The following is a 21,212-nucleotide window of genomic DNA, read 5'->3' as shown; positions in this document are numbered from 1 at the left end:
AGCTTAAAGATTCCTTTGGTTCTCAAGTTTGAATGGGGAGGTGGGTACTAAAACTAGGAATACTGGGGAGAGTTTCCATTTGGTAGAAACTGGAAGAGGAGAGGCAAGGATGGACTGTCCCAAACCCCATTCCTACCCTGCCTTCTGGTGACCACCACAAGTTATCACTGATCCCTCAAAAGTCCCCCCTCCTACAGAAACTCCACTTGGTGGACTGGAATCCTAGGAATTTGCTCAGCTTCCTGTATGGAGGTTATCTGACCTCCTTTCCTTTATACTCTGCCTTGGGACCCACATATAGTCTAGTTGAAAACTAGGCAACAGGCACCAGATGGGAACTATTTATTCCTCTCTACCCAACTACCCACTCTATGATTTATGCACTAAGGCTAAGGAGAAAGAGATGCCCTGGGTCATGGAGGAATCAGCTGCCAAGTACAGGTCCCTATATCTTAGGTACCCACTCCCCTCCACACCTTTTCACTGTCCCCCACATCCCCTACCTCGCCTTCCCCCAAGTAAAACACAAAGATTGGCCAACACAAATCTCATTCAGAGTGTCCTGGGTAGAGTAGCAAAACTGGGTGGCCTAGGACTCATTCCTCCTGGCACAAATCCTAAAGTAACTTTAGGACCCCTCCCACTAGCCCTCAGGCAATTAAGGCCCTGTTCAACCTATTAATCAACTACCACACATTTACTAAGTGCGATTATGCTAAGCCTTTGTGATACAAATACGAAAGTGAGATAATCCTTAAACTCAAGGAAATGATATTAGATGCCCACTGGCATCTAAGGTTTCCCATCGTGCTCCACCACCATCCTTTGCTCCCATCTTTTCCTAGCTCACTAAAGCCACCATCTTCCATCAATATTGAACTGTCTTCTTCTCCATTCTCCATTGCCTAGTAAGCTCTCTTCTTTCCAAGGTAATTGCTAATTTGTCTTTTCAAAAAATCCACATTAATGGGTACATGTTGGAAAGGGCTGTCCTCCCTCTTTCCTTCCTAGGTAGCATTTATCATTTAACAAGATTTTTTTTATAGAAAATTCCTGTTCCTTTAAGGTCTAACCCAAAATAATGACACTGGGGTTTTCATGCCAGGACTTTGTGGAGTCAGTCATATTGCACCAAGTTGGGAACTTCTCCTTCGCTCCCAAGTAAAGATCTGAACTCAGGGGAGGCATAAGAGGGAGGGCAGTCATAACCATTACCAACAGGGAATGGTGTTCAGCAAAGACCTGAGTAAACAAGGGCTTTGCAGGAAAAGTCCTTTGGATCCCATGGCCTTCAGAAAATAGGAGCAGAGTAGATGAAGTTAGCTGAATCTGACTTCTACTCCTCCCTCAATGCCTAAGGTTTGGGCCCCATTCCTTCCTTTTTGTGGTCTGGTTTCCCATCAGCAAGGAATTCTCCATGCCCTGCCATCCATAATGTCCAGATCTCTGTGCCATTCTCATGGGTAAGAGCCCCCTTTTCCCAGAACACTCTGAGAAAGAATGCAGCTTATCAAAGGTCACATAGCCACAGAACAGGGCCTAAAACTCTCTCACTTTCCCAGCTATGTCTTTCCCAGAATGTCTTTGGGGCTACTTGATTCTGATCTGGGAGAGAAAGATCTTTCTTCCAGTTTTAGGAATGTTTTAATGGCTTCCAAATGTTGCTGTATTCCTAAGCAAGAACAGAAAGTCCCTCAAACTTTAGGATTCCTTGGATTGGACAGAAAATGGATTGGGAACTCTGTGTGGGGTGGTGGGGTGGAGAATGGGGGGGGGAACAGAAACTGGGCCTTGGCTATGCCACGGGATATACATGAGATGGAAAAACTTTGCTCATTTGGCTCCAAGAACATTATGTTGCTGGGAAGGAGGAGTTTCAGTCTCTCTCTCTCTCTCTGTGGCCAGGCACATGAGTCATCTTTGGGTAAACTGGGACAGAATAAGTCCTTGGTGAGCAACTAAGAACCTCGTGGACTGTGCAGGCTAAAGGGCTGAGAGCCTGGGGGTGGGGAAATTGGATGTGGAGGGCATTGAGGGGGAGGAGGCATGGCTCACATTGGGGTTAGAGGGAGAAGGCAGGGTATTTAGAAAGGTGAAGCTGCCTTCCTATTCAATTAAAAAAATATCAAGTTCCTACCCAGAACTGGGATCTGTGCTATGATGTGAGTATCCAAAGCTTGGTAAGTTTCTCTGCTTTCAGTCAACTAGGAGAGATAAGACAGGACTATGAATAATGAAGAAATGGGCATTTGTACAGGGCTTTAAGGTTTACAAAACTCTTTACAGATTTCATCTTATTTGATCTTCACAGCAGCTCTAGGAGGGAGATGTTATTATTGCCTTCATTTTAGAACTGAGGAGTCTGAGGCAGACAGAGGTTAAGTGACTTGCCTGAGGTCACATAGCTAGTAAATGTCTGTCTGGATTTGAACTCATGTCTTCCTGGTTCCAGGTCTAGTGTTCTAGCAACTGTGCCACCTAGCTGCCACCAGAATGAGGCACAAGGTATACTGTTTTTGCACCAGACTTGGGATTTTACCTTTGGAGAGTACTCGTAGGGAAGAACTTTTTCTACCGTGCAGATCAGTACCTGCTCTGCAAATTCTAATAGTCTTGGAGAGTTGTCTGATGCATGGAGAGCAATTGCCCAGGGTCACACAACCAGAAACCAGAACCCAGGTCCACCTGACTCTGAGGAGACCAGTTCTGTATCCAACAAGTCACATTGCATCTCACAAGGTATATTCATTATTTTTACTTGTATACATGTTGGATTCCCCTAACAGAATATAAGCTTCTTGAAGGCCGGGACTTTTTCTTTGTCTTTAGGTAGGATTTCAACAGTAGAGATGATGATGATTGACAGTTGGATTTTACATCAATTATTTCCTTAGGGACTCAAAGCAGGCTATGAGATAGATTCAGAGCTGAAAGGGAACTTGGAAGTCATCCAGTCTGACTTATTTTTACAGATGAGGAAACTGAGGCCCAAACAGGTTTAAACCTAGATGTTCCTGCCTCCAAATTCTAAAGGGAAAGTATGCCAGAGTGAATGAACTACATGATCAAAGGCAAAGAGACTAGGAAATGCTTTTGGTATAATCAGGTAGCAGTAAGTTGAGTCTAATTTGGCTAGAATTTAGGACAGGGGTGGGCATCCTGCAGCCTCAAGGACACATGTTCCCTCTAGGTCCTCAAGTGCAACTTTGGACTGAATCCAAACTTCACAGAACAAATTCTTTTATTAAGGGGATTTGTTCCATGAAGTTTGGATTCAGAGGGCCTCACTTGAGGACCTAGAGAGCATGTGTGGCCTCGAGGCTGCAAGTTCTCCACCTCTGGTCTAGGATTGTGTAGGGAGGTAGTAGAAAGGTAGGAAGGTGGGCAGATGCAGACTGAGATCAGATTTTGTAGGCTGAGAACTTTGGTCTGTATTTGGTAGATAATGAAAAGCTATTAAAAATGTTTAGGTAGTAGAAGACTTGGTTTGAACTGTGCTTTCAGACGTGGGATTGGGATGTGGGAGAACTGAGAATCAGTTTCCTTGTTGTAATAACCCAAGCTATAGTACCTGGGAACTGAATTGGGTTGGTGATGGTAGGAATGAAAAGAAGCAAATGTTAGAGAGATCACTAGGGCAACAACTAATTGGGTATTTAGGGTGAGGAAGAACCAAATGTGACTTCAAGGCTTTGAACCTTGTGTGATTGGAAAGATGATGGTGCCAGTAAGAAAAATATTGAAATCAAAGAGAGGAGTCAGAATGGTGTGGAAACTGAGTTTGTTGAGGTATGGAACCAGATCCAATGAGCATCAATTAGATAAAACATATATATGCCAGAGACTGAGCTAGGCACTGAGAACACAAGGCAAGAGAAAAAAAAGTCACTGCCCTCAAGCATCTTACATTCTTCAGGATGGGGGCTGGGAGTCCATATGTCAGTTTCCAGCACTGCATCCTGGTAGACATGGCAGGCAGTTAGAAATGCAGACCTGGAGCTCCAGAGAGAATTCAGTGCTGAGGATAGAAATCTACACAGAGATGTAGGAGTGGATGAAAATGCTGGGAGAAGAGGGGAAAGGACCAAGGATAAAAATCTGGGGAGCATCTACATTGACCTGAAGCTAGAATCTCAGGGACCATTTAGTAGGACCCCCCCTCCTCTTTATTTTACAGATAAAGAAACTGAGGATAGGGAAGTTAAATGACTTACATGCCTGATCTCAGGGTTAATACAGGTAATAAATGTACGAAGCTGGTTTTGAATCCAGGACCCCCGAAGGAGACAAAAGAGCAAAGAAGTAGAAGAAACAGATGATGGAACAGGACTGAAATCAGGGGAAGCGGTTCAAGAAAGAGGGTGTGGTCCATGTTATCCAATCCAAAGGCAGCAGAGAAGTCAAGGAAGATGAGCCCTGATAAATGGGTACTAGGACTGATGACTGGGAGCTCTTTGCTGACCTCTGAGGGAGCAGTTATAGTGCAGAGATGGGGGAAGAAGTCAGTTTACAAGAGTAAGTGATTGGTTGTTGTCCTTTGTTCTTGAAAAGGACCAAGATGACATCACTAGACCAATGAGAGAAGCTGGATTGCTTGTCAGTGGACACACTACTAACAAACATTTATTAAATTCCTACTATATGCCAAGCATAAATGGAATTTGAACCTAGGTCTTCCTAGCATTCTATCTACTAAACAGAACTTCTTAAACTTTTTCCACCTGCAGCCCTTTTTCGTTTTTTGGCAGTGTTTGTTGGCACGTTGGAAGGTTCTACCACAGGTCAGGCGCAAACAGTCCATATAACCATTTGGAGTGGAGATGTGTCTAAATTTGTGCATCTCACATTTTTTTTGAGCTACTGTAATTTTGAGTAAGTGTTTAGAGAGGAAATAGAAACATAGATAGGCTACTCTTTAAAAAAAAAAGTCTGGTGGTGAAGGGAAAGAGAGAGAAAATAGGATAACTGAAGAAGGCAGAGTTGAGGAAAGACATTTAGGTAAGGGGAGACTTGAAGACAATAGGTATTTGTCTCTGTTTCTCCACTGCTGCCACAACTAACCTAGTTCCCATCCTGATCACCCTTCTTACCTGGACTATAGCAACAGACTCCTGATTGGTCGTGAACAGCTGCCAGAGTACATGCCTCAAGCACAGGTCTGACCATGCACCCCTCTGCTCCAATAAACTCCAATTCTCCTCAATAGCTTTAGAATCTGTTCAACTTGTAAAGTCCTAGACAACCTGCATGCAACCTACCTTTCCAGGTTCATTATGTATTAATCTTTGTATGTACTCTATGATCCTGCCAAACTGGCCTTCTTGTATATAACATTTTCCCTCTGTGGCTTCATTGTCCCTGGTGCCTGGAATGCACTCACTCATCCCCTCCACCTCTTAGAAGCCCTAGCTCCCTTCAAAGCTTAACTCAAATACCACCTGCTAGGGTACTCGAGGTCTTCTTTGATTTCTTCCCCCGCCCCGTGCCTTCCTCTTCGAATTACCTTGTATTTAAATTATATACATTTTGTATTGACTTATATTAATAGGTATTGTTCCTGAAGGCTAAAGACTGTTTCCTTTTTATTTGCACCCCAGCACCAGTCCCATAGTAGATGCCGAATAAAGGGATGGCTGAGAGGCAGTGAAGTCCCCCACCAAGACTGGAGCACGTGAATCTTTGCATACCTTCAACACAATCTTTACTTTCTCCAACAATGTTTGTCAGATATAGCCTGGGTGTGCAAAGAGGGGTTATTGATTGACTGACTGATTGATTGATTGAAGAAGCTAGTAAAAGGCTAGACACTGAAGATGCAAAGAGTCGTTGGGGACAGTTACTGGAGAAATGTCCCTGAGGTAGGCTGGGATATGATCCAGAAAAAAAAAAGTAGAGAATGAACTTTGGCAAGGAAGAGAGACATTTCTATTTCAGATGCCAGATGAATGGATGAGAGGGAAGGTCAAAACACATAGGGCTTTTGTGATGGAAAGGAAGCAGTTGGGGGAGGTCGAACAATATTACCTCAATCTCAGTAAAGTAGGCGTCACAGTGTTCTATAGAAAGTCGAGGGGTGTGTGTGTGTAAAATGAATGAAACTAAAGGCTTGAGAAGAGTGTAAATATTTGGGAACATGGTTGCAGGAAGTCAATAAAGGGATGGCTGAGAGGCAGTGAAGTCCCCCACCAAGACTGAAGCACGTGAATCTTTGGATATCTTCAACACAATTTTTACTTTCTCCAACAATGTTTGCCAACCATGGCCTGGGCATGCAAAGAGGGGTTACCAAGAGTTGAGAATTTTTAATGTGAGAATAGTACAAAATTAAGAGGGCAAGGGATTCTAGGGTGGTGGTGGTGGTGACTAATTTTTTGAAATGGCTGATGATATGGCAGTAGACCACATCACCTTTGGTACCCAATCTCTTTTGATCTAAGAAGCTAAGTAGGATTGAGCCTGGATAGTCCTTGCATGGGAGACTGTCTGGGAATATTGGTGCTATAGACTTTTCCTTGAGGGGAAGCGTGAGTGTGGTGTAGTACAGTGCTTCTGAAACTGTGGGGTCTTGTTTCCATATGGGGTCTTGAAGAATTTGGCAACAGTAAAAGGTAATGAATGTAATGAATCCAAGGTGTTTCTGTCAGCACTTGCCCATGTCCCATCAAGCAACTTCACTGCAGCCTTGGTTCTGAACACAAAGCACACACACTTTGCACTTCAATAGCCATACAATGCCAACAAACACTGCCAGAAAGTGAAAAAGGGGTTGCAGGTGGAAAAAGTTTAAAAAGTTCTGTTTAGTAGATAGGATGCTGGGTCAAAGTTAGGAGGACCTAGGTTCAAATCCCACCATGCTTGGCACATAGTAGGAATTTAATAAATGCTTGTTAGTAGTGTGTCCACTAACAAGCAATCCAATCTCTCTCATCCTCATTTTTCTTATCTGTACAATGAAGAAGGAAGACTAGATGGCATCTGAGGACCCTGCCAAATCTAGATCTATGATCCCATCTGTGGTCTTATGACTATGGAATTCTGCCTGGGTTGGAAAACAAATATCGTGAGGGATATATGGCCTAGAAAAATGGGGGGGGGTCACAGTGAGGATAAAGAAGTTTCCTTAGGAATGAAGGAATGGAGAAAGGAGAAGAGTAGAAAATTTTAGTGAGTTTCAGAGTTCATGCTCTTAGAATTAGAGTCATTTTAAATGATCTCAGGAGGGTGACTAAAGAGGAATGCCCATGAAAGTAATTGGAATTGATGAGGACAAAGAAATGAGAGGCTAGGGTGATCAATATAGATGTTAAGTTTCAGGGCTGGTGCCTGAGGATGAGGTAAAGAGAAAAACTGAGCCAGGTATAAAAGGAAATCAACTGAGAAAATCCAAAAGAGAAAAACCTTAATCAGGTGCATTGAAGAAAGTGGGAGTGTCCTGGAGGCTTGAAATGTCCTAAACCCAAAGTGAAAATAGTATTATCTGATGGCATGAATGTCAAAGGAGGAGTGGCTGCTGAGTGATGATGGAAACAGCAATAAGGAATGAGTGTGAGTCAGGAGGAGACAGAAAAAAAGGCTACTTCCACTGGGAGAGGATTTCAAGGCATATGGTATACTATCAAGGAATTGCCAAGTTTCCTCTGATCTGAGGAAATAGGAGGAACATCCAAGAAAACCCTGGAGGATGAATGAGGTCCCACGGAAAGGACTAAAAGAGGGGTGGATAGAGGTATTAGAGATCTGCAGAGAAGTGCTGAGCTGAATAGGGATGACAGTATGGAAGAAAAGAGTAGAGGGAAAGGATCTGAACCTAGGATGACAGTTGAGAGATAGTATTGAGTAGTGGTTAGAATACTGGGCTTGGATTTAGGAAGACCCAGACTTATCTCCTGCCTCTGCCATGTACCACCTTGTGAATGTCAGGAAGTCATATTATTTCTCTAAGCCTTAGTTTTCTCCCAGGTAAAATGGGATTAAAAATGCCTGTGATATTTGCCTCAAAGGGTTGTTGAGGGGCTCAAGTGAGGCATCTAAAGTATCTGATAAACACCGAAGTGCTGTATGTGTAAATGTCAACTATCATTATTACTTCTTGATAACAGTGCTAGGGAACCCTTCCCCTCTGCCCCCAACCTAGGATTTCTTTCATATGTTTTAAAATATACTATATTTGTCTAAAAGTTGAAGGCTTGGTAAGAGTGGAAACATTCTAAAATATTGGCTTGTAAGGAAATCAATAAAAGGCCTTCTGAGAGGCAGGGAAGGCCCAACTGAGACTGGAGCACGAGTGTCTGAGCACATGAGTTCTTTAGCTCAGTCTTTCATTTCTCCAATGATGTTTTTTGTTGGTTCCTCCTGATAAACTTCCTCTGATAAAACTCCTTCCGGGGAGGAATTGTATCATTTTTGCCTTAGTATTCTTAGTCCTTAGCATAGTTCCTGACACATAGTCAGAGTTTAATCAATTATTTATTTATTGTTGATAATAGGAATAAGGAAAGAAAGACGGAAGGTGACTGAAAGCCCTACAAATAACAGGCAGGTAGAATTTTATTCTTGGAAGAGTTTGCAAAATCGATCCTTTCATAGAAGTGGCACATTGATGGCCAATGTGTTTTCTAAAGTGACAGAGGACAGGATCAGAAACAATGGGTCTTAACTGCAGTGTGGCAGAGAGAATGTATACCTGACTACAAGGTTCATGGTGACATTAGAGTTGGTGTTAATGCCACTGGTGAGTTAATCAGCCATTGCACTAATAGCAATGTGGGATGCAGAGAAAGCGAAGGAAGACCTTTCTAAGTGCCTACTGCATTATGTGCTAAGTGCTAAAGATAGTGAGATAAGCAAAAATACAGTCCCTACTCTCAAGTTGTTCCCAGTTTATTGGTAGAAAAAAAAATGCAACTAATCATGTACAAACAAGATATATACAGGGTAGATTTGGAGTAATCTTAGAGGGAAGAGACTAAGATTAAAGAGGACTGGGAAAGACTTAGAAGGTGAAACTTTATCTGAAACTTGTAAGTCATACTTCTTACCTTCAAAGAGTTTACAATCTAGTTGTGGAGACAAGACCAACCCACATGGAACAGAGAACAATGAAATGCTGAGTTGTATGATGCTGGCACAAAGTACTAAAATGAGGTTAAGGGAAGGTCTGAGATCAGGGAGATCAATGTGAGTCATAAGGAAGGTGGGACTTGAGTTGGCTTTGAAGGGTGGGTAGATCTAGGTAAGCAGAGGGAAGAAGAAAGAAAAGGCCTTGGGGGAGTGTGGAGGAGAGTGTAAATAACAGTGTTAAAAATATGGAGGTGTGAGAGACCTCTGAAGGATCCAGTCCTAGGCCTTAGGCCACATCCCTTTCTAGGAGCTCCAGCTTCTCCTCTTAGAATGTCTGGGGTACTGCATTAGGCCCCATGAACTTCATTTCTCATCACGTTCTCAACTTTGCTAATCACGCGATCCCACTGATCTACACATTACTATTCCCTCTGTCTCTGCTGCATATTATGTGGGTGACCATAGACAAGTTACTCACCTTCTTAAGCCCTCAGTTTCTTTATCTGTAGGATAATCTCATACATTTATGATCCTAAAGTTCACCAGGTTTAACTTGGACTCCATGATCTTTAGTAATCACAATAATAGCTAGTATTTATGTAGCACCTTAAGATTTGCAAAGTCCTTTATGTATGTTATCCTTAGGCTAGGGTCTCTGGCTCTGTCATGATCCCAGAATGGCTTCTTCACTCAGAACATACCAAACCAGTTTTGGGATTTTCCCACTTGGGTCTTCTGCATGTTGCCCACTCACCCATTCTGTCATAACAGTATCTCTCTCAGCCAGCCAAGAAGTCTCCTGCTTGAATGGTGGGTAGAGAGTGTTCTGGCTAGGTTGCTGGTAACCACTTAGCTAAGTATATGCCCCTCTCTCACAAATCAAGGAAAATGTAACCAGTGTTCCTCTAACTTCAAAATTAGGATAATTAAACAGAACCCTTGTTCACTCCCAGAGTTTACAAAAACCAGCCCTTTAATAACAAGAAATCCACAACTGTCTTTGAAAAGTTAGGAGGTAGCCTGGCTTGGAGAGAGGAAGATTAACCAAGGCAGAGGTCGACACTCGAAGAGGTGTGCTGGAGCCAGCTTGAACTGGCTTGGGAGCTGATTGTTAAATTTTCAATGTAAGCATTTATACCTTGGAAACTGGCAAATGCTACACATCAGGGCTTGCCAAGATGTGAATGGTCTCATTTAGAATTTAACAATTAGCTCTTTAAAGCCTCTTCAGTTGACTCTAGCACACTCCTAGACTTGGTCTTCTCTCTGTTTCTCACACATGGCAGTCCACCTGCTGTTACTGTACCTTTGTCCTATGTCTAATGGAATGTACTACTGTCACTCTCCTCAAGCCCCACCTTCTCCTTTTCTAATCTCTTTAATTGCTAATATCCTCCCTCCTTTACTATCTTCCCTCCCTAGTTACCCAGTATTCGTGCTGCCTTTATTTACTCTTAATAATCTTATATGTGTACATCTTATCTTCCCCAATTGAATGTAATCTCCTTGACAGTCGGGATTGTTTGATTTTTTTTTGTTTTTATATCCTTTTATCTCAAGTGAAATATTTGTAAATCATTTAGCACAGTTACTGGCACATAAGAAATGTTTGTTCACTTCCCTGCGTCCCACCCCCCCTGCCCCGGCCCCATGCTCAACAGTGTTTGTGACATAGGAGGGGGTTAATATATGCTTATAGACTAATTGACTCATATTTTTCAAGGAATCTTGAATAATTTTGATGTGTGGATAGGGGACACCATTGGAATAGAGTCTTTAAGGTGAGATTTTGTTCTACTGCATCAGTTTTTAAAAATCAAGAAACTATAAACACAGTGGCAGCTCATATTTTCTAAATTTTTCAGTCAATTGTGTGATGTTAAAGATATAGTTTGTTGTGGAATATGTGTATATAGATATAGATATTTTAAATAATTTTTATATATAGGACAACTTTGGGCAAGTCACTTAACCCCTGTTTACCTCAGTTTCTTTAACTGTAAAGTGGAGATAATAATAGTAGCCACCTTCCAGGGTTGTGAAGACCAAAAGAGAGAATATTTGTAAGGAGCTAAGCACAGTACCTGTCACAGAGGAGGCGGCATATACACCCCAGCTGTTATTTATTGTTGTTTTTAGCTGTCTAGGTCACTACTTGTTGATGTTCTTTTGATCAGCTTTTTGAGGGTAATATTCCTACATTTCCTACCACCTTTGATATCTTTACCTTTTCAGATACTTGTGAATTGAATCCCCAACACTCACAAAAGTACCACTTCCAGGAAAGATCTTCTCTATGTGCACTTGATCTAGTCTGACTATTTCATTTTTCCTAATTAATGCCATTTCTGCCTCCTAGATAAGCATATCCAGGATAGTGATGTTAAAATTCAAGTATAATAGCACCACTTTTCTCCATGGTGAAAGTAGTAATTAAAAAAATCTTTGCAGATATTTATTTTTCATTTTTTTCTTGATTTACTGCTCTCTTTCCATTTGCATACCTAAATGTCCTCAAGCTGACTTTGCTGAAGTGAAACTCACATCAAGTTTTTTTTTTTAGGGCAATTGGGGTTAAGTGACTTGCCCAAGGTCATACGGCTAGTAAGTATTAAGTGTCTGAGGCCAGATTTGAACTCAGGTCCTCCTGACTCCAGGGCCAGTGCTCTATTCACTGTGCCACCTAGCCACCCCTTATCAAGTTCTTTTAAACTGATTCTACCCTCCATTGCTTGTCTTACCTTTATGAGGTCACATCAAGCATGATCTTCCATCACTTGTATCTGTGAAATTTTACAAACAAGTTTATATTTCAAACTAGTGCTGTCTTTGGCTACTGTCTTGCTTCATTTTGCCAAATAAGTTAAACATTTGATGACTTATATATTTGGTGTCTATGTCCTTTCTTCTATCCATTACTTATTTTTCATTATTGAGAAAAAACTGGTCTGGATTATACCCAGTTACATCAATTCAAACAACAGGGTTGTTTTAATTTTGTAATTTTTTCTTCCAGCTACATATTAAATTTGATCTTTATTCCAATAATTTAGTGATCTGACTATATAGATAAGTTAATTCAGAACTAGTTCCTACATCACTGAGTCCTTTATTCTCTGTTAAAATATAGTCAATTTCATTATTTGTGATGCTATTCAGGGCTCACCATGTCTAGTCCATATTTCTTCCTTCCTTCCTTCCTTCCTTTTTCTTTCTTTCTTTCTTTCTTTCTTTCTTTCTTTCTTTCTTTCTTTCTCTTTCTCTCTTCCTTCCTTCCTTCTTTCCTTCCTTTCTTTCTTGCAAGGCAATCAGGGTTAAATGACTTAACCAGGATCACACAGCTAGTAAAGTGTCTGAGGCCAGATTTAAACTCAGGTCTTCCTGACTCTAGGGCCAGTGCTCCTAGCTACCCCCATAGCAGATAGTATTAAAAGCCAGTGTCTGCTGGGTTTGAAATGCATAACATCATTTTGAGGACACCAAATTACTTTTAAGGGTATGTACCATCAGGGTACCAATAGATCCACAGATTCTCAGAATCACAGGATTTTAGAGTTAGAAGGAGCCACTTTCATTCCTTTAAATTTGGAAGGGAAGTGACCATCCAGGCCAACCAACAGTTAGAGAAATCCCCACTATAACTTATTCAACAAGTGGTTCCAGAAGCAATCTAGGTGGTGGGTGAAAGTTAACCTAGGATGCAATATGACTGTGCCTTATACTTTGTCTATATTCTTCAAAAAGGCACACAAGAGACACTCACTGATTACTCGTTAGATGGTTGATTCATTGGCCATAGACCATCTATAGACTATGCATGATTTGGTTGAGAAAAGACTTTCTGTACTTTGGAATTATGGTATATTGTATCATCAGTACCCAGTTCTCTAGGCATTTTAGTCCCTCCTAGCTTCTCCTATCCTCTCTAAAAGGTTTCCAATGTCTTAAATATCTCCAACTTTTTGTTCTTCCTTGAATATGTCCCAATCAAACACTTCCTAATCCTTTTGAGAATTGTCTTCTTATTTGGAACCTTAGGGGTAGAAGGGTAGATATTCTTTCCCCTATCTCCCTTTCAGTCTTTTCCAGGTTCTTGGCTGGAGGGAGTGGAGAGAGAGAGGGAGAGAGAGACAGAGAGAGACAGAGAGACACAGACAGACAGAGAGAGACAGAGAGAGAGAGAGACAGAGAGAGAGACAGAGAGAGAGATAGTGAGAGAGAGACAGAGTGAGACAGACAGAGAGAGAGACAGAGAGACAGAGAGAAGAAACAGTTGAGAAGAAGGAATAGGAAGGGAGTTATAAGGGGGAGAAAGGAGAAGCATGAGGGAAGGAGGAGCAAAAGGAGGAAGAGAAAGAGGAGGGAAAAGCTGACCATGTCCCTGAGTCTCAGTTTCCACATATGGAAAATGGAGATAATACTTGTATGTAGTAAAGTACCTATTGACACTTCATAAGGCTAGGGCTGGGAGCAACCTTAAATTCAACGCTCTTTTACATTTTACAGATGAGAAAATGGAGTCACAGAGTAGTTAGGTGACTTACCCAGGGTCACACAGATACTGTTAGAGAAGAAGTTGAAGCCAGATCTTCCTGACTCCACATCTAATACCCTATCCATGACACTACATTTTCTTTCAGTTGTGAGATTTCATTTAATTGAAAAGCTCTTATTAAATTCCCCAATCTCTATATTGTCTGAACAGCTATACACTCATGAGCAAGTCAGTCAGTCAGTCAACTGGTATTTATTTAATGCCTACTATATGCCACTGTAATAAGTGCTAGGGACACAAAGAAAGGTAAAATGCCATTTCATCTCTCTGAGTCCCAGTTTCCTTATCTGAAAAATGGAAATAATAATACCTGTAGGATCTATCTTATGTTATAGTTGTGAGATCTCATTTACTAAATCCCTCAAATGAGATCATACATTTGAAAAACTTTTCAAAATTTATAGCACTATATAAATGATAGTTATTACCATTTTCTGTAGCATGGGAATGATAATGTGCCACCTACATAATATGGTTGTTGTGAGGCAGAAATATGAACTATTACTAGTATTCTCCATAGTATTAGAGTAATGCAGCCTAAAGTTGCATTGACTTTCTCCTTGCCATGCTGTAATAATGACTCCTACTGAGTTTTCAGTACAGTATGATCATTTTCTTTTCTTTTTTTTTTTTTAAGCAATTGGGGTTAAATAACTTGCTCAAGGTTACATGGCTAGTTATTTTGTGTGGGTGCTGAGCATCTGAGGCCGGAACCGATCCCGGGTCTCCCGACGCCGGGGCTGGCGCTCTTACTCACTGCGCCATGTGGCTGCCCCCAATATGATCATTTTCTACATGATCAGTTAATACACATTTATTAAGTACTTACTTTGTGCCAGGCACTGTGTTAAGCGTTGGGGAATACAAAAATAGGCAGAAAACAGTCCCTGTCCTTAAGGAGCGTACAGCCTAATGAAGGAGCTTATCCTCCTACAAGTATCCACACCTAATGAATAATAATTGTAATAATAGCTAACATTTATATGGTACTTACTATGTGCCAGGCTCTGTGCTAAATGCTTTACAATTATTATCTCATTTGATCTTCACAACAATTCCGAGAGATAGGGGCTATTATTATCATCTCCATTTTAGAAACTGAGGCAGACAAATTAAGTAACTTGCCCAGGGTAACACAACTAGTAAGTATCTGGGGCTATATTTGAACTCAGGTCTTCTTGCTACTGTGCCACCTACTTATCCTATCATAAGAATTGTAACCAATCACACCTTCCCTATCCTATACTTGTGCAGTTGAAGTTTTGAATCCAAGTGTAGAACTTCTACTTATTAAGTGTCTAATTATTAGATTTTCTCTCCCTTCCCCCTATCATTGTTCTAGCCTCTTTGGGATTTTTTGGAATCCTGATTCTATCATCCTTAGCATTAGCTTCTCTCTCAGTTTTGTGCTATCTGCAAGTGTTAAGCATGTCATCTACACCTTCAATATTGAGAAGAAAAATATTTGACAGTCCATGGCTAATGATAGATTCCTTGGACACTTCACTTGGACACTCCCTTTAGCTCAGTATTATTGTCTGTTGATTGATTTTGATTTCTTAATCTCTTCTTGTTGGGTCTAATAATTCACTTAGTTCTGAATCCACCTAATTATGCTACCAAAGTCGTATCTGCCTAAGTAAGGCCTAAGTAAGAAGCTTGGTCAAACACCTTGCCGAAATCCAGACATACTATATCTATGACATTACCCTGAGTTAGCATAATGCTTGGCACACAATAATTGCCTGATAATTTTTTTTTCTTCATTCATCCATCCATCTAGCCATCCATACATCCATTTGTTCATGGACTAGGTCTTGTCACCTAGTCAGAAAAGGGAGTGAGGTTAATTTGGCATAACCCGGTCTTGATATATTTATTATGGGTCTTAGGGTTCACCATTAGGAATCATTGCTTCCATTACTGAGGTCTCACAAACCATTCCTATTACAACACATTTTAGAAAATTTCCAGGAATAGATATTAAGCTCAGCAATCTGTAGCTTGAAGAATTTAGTTTTTACCTTTTATGAAAATTGGAACAGCATTGGTCCATTGCCAAGAGCTCTCCCCTTCTCTGGGATTTTTCAGAAATCACATGGTACTCACACAGATACTTCTCCTTGTTGAGCAGAGTCCAATAGACTACTAAGCACATTCCAAGGATTCCAGTGGTAGATCTTCCCAAGTCAAGATTTCTGGGGATTGTTTATTAATCTGTACAATGTCAACACAGAGGGAGGAGAGTAGAGGAGGAGAGGGGGTGCTGTTTCTTATTTTTTCCCATAGAAAAATAAGATGTAAATTAATCCCTGGTCTGGGAAGATGTATGTGTATGTGTATATGTATGTGCATGTATATATGTATATGTATGTGTATGTCTATGTGTATATGTGTACATACATGTATATAAATATGTATATGCACACATAGTTCCTGAAGTATTGTCATGATAACCACGTTTCCTCCCTTTCTTCACCTTCTCCTTCATAAGCTTTAGTCCCAATGATGTCTTCCCCGACCCCCTTCCTGTCTCAGGTTCTTATAGCAGATTCCTTTGGCCATAGCTAAAGATGATCCCACATTCTGGCTGCCCCCGTGTCTATGATGTTCTCCCTCCTATCTCCACCTCCAGGCTTCCTCAGCTACCTTCAAGTCCCAGCTAAAATCCTGCCTTCTACTGGAAACCTTCCCCCATCTCCTTTAATCCTAGTGCCTTCCCTCTGTTGATTATTTACAATTGATCGATTATCCAATTTGTTTGTTCACAGTTTGTGTTGTCTCCCCCATTGGACTGTGAGCGTCTTGAGAGCGGGGACTGTCTTTTACCTCTCTTTGTATCTCTGGAGCTTAGCACAGTGCTGGACACACAGTAGGCGCTTAATAAATGTTTATTTTTAAAAATTCAAAGAACATTAGAACTGGAAGGTTTCCTAGAAATCATAAGACTATAGATGAATACCTTAGAGGATAGCTGGTACAACCTCCTTATTTTATAGATGAGGAAATCAAAGCCCAGAGACGTTAATAGCTTCCTCAGATAGCAAGTTGCAGAGCCACAATTTGAACTTGGGTCCCCCAACTCCAAATCCAGGATGATCATCTAGTCTAAGCCTATCCCCTTTCTATTTTACAAATGAAGGAACGGAGGCCCAGAGAGATGAAGCCCAAGTTCACACAGCTAGTCAGGGGCAGATGCTGGATTAAGTGAGAATACAGTGTTCCTTCTATCACACCTTACACCCTCACTCTTATCCTGGCCTTGTTTTTACTTCTTGGCAAAAACCAAGCCAGGATTATGGTCATTATTGTAAGATTAAATTGTATTGTAATTAATACCATTAATACCAATTGATCATAATTCTCTAGAGTCCTCTTTTAAGGAGTTCAAGGTACATGACATAACTTATCTCATCTATCTCCTTATATAATGGGGAGGGGCCCAGGATAACTTTCCTCATCAAAAGCACAAGGGGACCTGAGGCCCAGAGGGCTTCAGTGATTTGCAAATGATCACACAGTTTGTCATAGTCGGAGCTGGGAGGAAAGCTCCAAATTTCCATATAGTTCAACACTTTAACCTGTGGCTGACTTCTAGATGCTACTTGAGATAGTTCAAGTTATTTAAACTGATGTGAAACAACAATCCTAAAGGGCCAGTGGAAGCTGCTAATTTTTACAGGTCATGGCTAGAAGTACAATTTTTAGATTTCAGATACTTATTCTCTCCCCACCATAGTGCCCTTTCCCCAACCTTACTACCACACCCCCATACACCTAGCATTTCTCACAGTCTGGGTGGTCCCCCCAGACTTCATCCAGCCTGGCTCATTCTGTTTCCCCAGCTTTTCCTTCAGTACCTGCCCCCCTCCTTTTTGGACCTTACATAGTACTGAAAAATATTATTTATTTTAAACATTCTTTTCTTTTTAAATTTTGAGTTCCAGATTCTTTTTCTCTCTCCAACCCCCTCCCCCATCCACTGAGAAGGCAAGCAATATGATATTAATTATATGTGTAAAATCATGCAAGACATATTTCCATATTGATTATATTTCCAGAAGAAAAAGAAAGTGAGAAAACTATACTTCAATTTGCACTTAGAGTTTATCAATTCTCTCTGGAAATGGGGAACATTTTTTCATCATGAGTCCTTTGGAATTGCCTTGGGATTGATCAGTGTAGCCAAGTCTTTCACAGCTGGTTATCTTTACATCATTTCACAAACTCTCTACTGATACATTTTTTCCATGTAATGTTGTTATCCTACAGAATCATGTTATCATGTAAGAGTTATCTTACATATCACAGATTCTCCAAGTTGGAAGGGACTCCGGGCATCAACTAGTCCAATCCACACTTGAACAAGAATCTCCTCCTAGTATGTCCAAGGGTGCATCCGACCTTTGCTTGAAGCCCTTTTGGATAGCTTGGATGGCTTGACTTATTAGGAAGTTTTCCCATTTATCCACACCTCTACAATTTCTACTCATTGTTCTTAGTTCTTCCCTCTAAGGTCAATCAGAACAAATCTCATCCCTCTTTCTCATGACATCTCTTCAAATACTGGAAGCAGCTATCATGTCAACCAGCTCCTTCCCCATCCCTCCAAATCTTCCCTTCTTCAGGTCAAACCTATTCATTTCCTTTGGTGGATCTTCCTATGGAAGAGACTATTTGCCAGTATTATACAGAAATTAAGGCTCAGAGAGGTAAGGTCTGAATTCTCACAGACAAGTGGATGAACTGACATTAGAACTTACTCTATAGTTAGAGCAAAAAATACCTGAAATTCTTCTGGTTAACCTTTCTCTAATTACGTATCTGGAAACCACTGGGCCACCTGGGGACTAAAGATCCGGAGGACCCAGCTCCCCAGTCATCTTCTCCCAATCCATCTAAAGAAATGTAAGCTCCTTTCCTAAAGCCAAGGTGTCAGTTTAAGTGCTAGCTCTGGTCCCAGGAAGAGGAGGAGAAGGGAGAGGAGGTATTATTTTTAAATTATGATGCATGGTTATGTGCACTGGAGCCAGGGAGGAAAGATGTGGGAGGACCCTGTCTCTCTCTTCTCAGTCTCTCAATCACCTGCTGAAATGTCTAGAGCCAGAAGATCTCTCTTGTCCTTGACAAGCTGCTAGAGGAGTCTGCCACCCCCACCCTCCTCCACCCCTGATTGGAATCTGTTCCAGATTGGTAGGGAGTCACAAGATTTGGTGTTTAGTTTCTTCTCTCAATCCTTGGAATTAGGAGCAATAATGGAGAACTCAGAATAGGGCATGGAGAAGGGGAGGTGGGGAGGAATAAGACAGAAGTAGTACTCAATTGTATACTAACTCTTTCAGGCACTTGAGCCAGCCATAACTGAGTTTAAGTCAGTGGTTATATAACAGAGCACTGTTAATTGGCTCACATGGCAGTCTCATGAAGATGGCTTAACCAATCCAAGATGAGTTAACCCTTGACTTTAGTCTCATTAACAAGATGGGTTGACCAACTAGAGAAACATCTATCCTGCCAGACAGGTGAATTTATGATTGGAGAATTATTAATAATATTAATTTTTTGCATTGAAAAGGCTGGTAAAAGTCTTCTTTGTAAAAGGGGGGATTAAAAAAACTTAATTTTTTTCACTTGAGAGTATTTTATTTTTTCCACTTACATATCAAGATAGTTCTCAACATTCATTTTATAAGATTTTGAGTTCCAAATTTTTCTCCCTCCCTCTCTTCCCTCTCTCTCTCCCCAAGATGACAAGCAATCTGATATAGGCTATCATGTATAATCATATTAAACATATTTCCACATTAGTCATGTTGTGGAAGAAGAATCAGAAAAAAGGGGAAAACCATGAGGAAAAAAAAACAAAAATAAAAGAGAGAGAAAAAATCATATGCTTAGATCTGCATTCACACTTCATAGTTCTTTCTCTGCATATGGATAGTATTTTCCATCATGAGCCTTTTGGAATTGTCTTAGATCATTGTCATTGTCAATTGTCATTGCTGAGGAGAGATAAGTCTATCAAAACTGGTCACTGCACAGTGTTGCTGTTACTGTACACAGTGTTCTCCTGGTTTTGTTTACTTCACTCAGCATCAGTTTGTGTAAGTCTTTTCAGATTTTTCTGAAATCTGCTTGTTTATAATTTCTTATAACATTACATGGAGAATTATTTTTAAGTAGCAATTATCAGTGCCCAAGTGGAACAGCTGAACATTAATGGTACCTTTCGGCACTATATTTATCTAGGGTCTCTTATTTACTTTATCAGCTAGGTGTCTCAGGGGGTAGAGTGCTGGGCCTGGAGTCAGGAAAACTCATCTTCCTGTGAGTTCAAATCTGGCCCCAGACACTTAACTAGCTATGTGGCTCTTGGCAAGTCACATAATCCTGTTTGCCTCATTTTTTTTCTTATCTATAAAATGAGCTGGAGGAGGAAATGGCAAATTACTCTAGTATCCTTGCCAAGAAAACTCCAAATGGGGTCACAAAGAGGCTGAAATGACTTAAACAAATCTCTTACTTCCATTCTGCTGGACCCTAACTAGATTTTTTTTTTTTTTTTAGGTCAGAGATGATCATTTTTTCTTTGTGTCCATCACATCCTAGCCCAGTGACCCCTGGTGCAATAGAAAGGACCTGGATTTGAGATAATAGGACCTGCACATAATAGAACTTAATAAATGTTTGCTAAAGGAATGAATGATGCTGTGGGAGAGTGGAAGGGCATTGATTCACAGTTAGGATACCAGAGCACAAACCCAAGCTCTGACACTATGTGTGATGTTGGGCAAACCACTGAACCACCTCTTCACCCTCACTTCCCTCATCTGTAAAATGGGGATAACAACATTTGTGCTACTTTACTTCATATAATCATAAGTCACCTTGTAGGTCATTTAATTCTGCCTATTTATTTATAGATTAGGAAACTGAGGCCTGAAGCAGTTAAGTGACCTGCCCAAAGTCATATAGTTAGGGAGCATCACAGATAGGATTTGAACTCAAGACCCTTGATCACACGGCCAATCAACATTCTTTCTAAGTAAGGTACCATGCTCCCTCTTCCTCCAAAGATCATTGTGTGGAAATGCTTTATAAACCTTAAAACCCTTGTTACAATTATTACCATCCACCAGTTCTTCTATTGAGAGGACCTCTAGTGAATATGTATGTATGTGGATTAACCACTGCCTTGGGACTAGGAAAGGGAGAAGAGGAAAGGAATAAGCACTTATTGGGAACTTACTGTGAACCAGCCACTCTACAAAGCACTTTGTAGACATTGTCTCATTTGATCCTTGCAATAATCATGGAAAGTAGGTACTGTTATCATTCCCATTATACAGCTGAGGAAACTGAGGCAGATAGCGGTTAAGTGCCTTGCCCAGTAAGTGTCTGAGGCTTGATGTGAGATGAAGTCTTCCTGACTCCAGACTCCAGGCCCTGGTACTCTATCCTCCGGCTATCTCCTTTCTTTCTAGGCCCCAAAGTGTGAAAGTTGGTACCAAGAGCTATAGGAATCACATCTTCTTCTCTGTGACCTTTCCTACTACCCAGCCAGTTGTTTTGTCCTCTAAGAAACAGGGGAGTCATT

This window comes from Petaurus breviceps, unplaced genomic scaffold (assembly GCF_028583685.1).
Source record: "Petaurus breviceps papuanus isolate PSGF00001 unplaced genomic scaffold, PetGlider_PUasm1.0 90895, whole genome shotgun sequence".
Classification (NCBI taxonomy): domain Eukaryota; kingdom Metazoa; phylum Chordata; class Mammalia; order Diprotodontia; family Petauridae; genus Petaurus; species Petaurus breviceps.
This window is presented reverse-complemented; position numbering follows the sequence as displayed.